This window comes from Cucurbita pepo, unplaced genomic scaffold, assembly GCF_002806865.2.
Source record: "Cucurbita pepo subsp. pepo cultivar mu-cu-16 unplaced genomic scaffold, ASM280686v2 Cp4.1_scaffold002083, whole genome shotgun sequence".
NCBI lineage: Eukaryota > Viridiplantae > Streptophyta > Magnoliopsida > Cucurbitales > Cucurbitaceae > Cucurbita > Cucurbita pepo.
In genome coordinates, this window is record NW_019648176.1 from 2,158 (window position 1) to 3,329 (window position 1,172).

General features: G+C 34.3%; 1 long non-coding RNA gene across 1 annotated transcript; it reads right to left on the reverse strand.

Annotated features, from left to right (window-relative positions):
• Positions 1–70: 70 nt before the first annotated feature.
• On the reverse strand, positions 71–1,166 carry LOC111786592. The gene is made up of 2 exons (XR_002813806.1): positions 628–1,166; positions 71–563 (listed from the first exon to the last, which is right to left on the reverse strand). It is a non-coding gene; the product is annotated as an uncharacterized LOC111786592 (long non-coding RNA).
• Between the last annotated feature and the right edge of the window lie 6 nt (positions 1,167–1,172).

The following is a 1,172-nucleotide window of genomic DNA, read 5'->3' on the forward strand; positions in this document are numbered from 1 at the left end:
AAAAAAAATGCTAAGATTAAAAATATATACCTTGTAGAACAAATCTTCAATTTCATTCTCTCTTATGTCCGAGGGCAAGTTTCCAACATATATCGTGCGGGAAAAACGACTACTCATCTTCAAGGAAACAAATTAGTCCGAGTGTTTGAAATATTATTCCTGCACATGTTATGTCATAACATCATACATCTATTAAATGAATCATCAAAAGGATAGAACAACCATCTTCTACAACAATTGCCATCTGTATCAACAACTTTACTCTTAAAATAAGGTAGAACCAAAAACAACAAAGCAAACCAAGAGAGCAATCCTCCATGTGAGCCGTGCTCCACAATTCCATTGCTCATTCGCTCCAAGATGCTCCAAAGGTATTATAATATTGAAATAAATTTTGTATCTCCTCATCCTCTCCAGAATTTTAGCAGTGCATAGCTTTTCTGAGAGTGATCAAGCATCTCCATTTTAAAAAAAATACCCATAACTCCACAAGGATTCTCCCATTCCCTTTCTATATCCCTATGTATGATTGCAATGCTCATATTTGTCCAAGCGCTTGTCATCTATCATAAAGAAAGCATGTGTGTCATGAGATGAGGCAAGAGTGACATACATGATTAATTTTACCTTACTCATCTCTCTTAACATCATTGAGAAAACAACCCTGAAAAAATATGCAGGATGTCCTCTGTGGATTAACTTTAGATGATCAGTGAAATCCTCAATTATGTTGCATCCGATTCCAAAGAGGAATGGTGCAAAAGTTTACTGCCTTTCTTATCAACATATTTAAGAACGTGGTCATATAAAACATTAGTGTTAATACTCTTGGGGCAACATCATTATCTAAGGTCGTCAGTGGGAGAAGTCCACATAAAAAACAAAATAGAAATACCATAATGTTATATCAATTAACAAAATGGAAACAGAATTTAACAAGCCGGGTCCCTTTTACTTCACGTAAATAAATCCCAACTAACAGGACATAAATTGAAGAAAATTGTAACACCAATTCAGTACAGGGAAAGCACAGAAGTGATATTAAGAACAGAAAAATTCAGACTTCCGTGCCAATTTATTAATATTGGGTGGTAACAAAACGTTGGTTAATACTGTTATTGATAAGTGTATTCAATCTTGAATCAACATATCTACAGAAATAAGAGGAACGA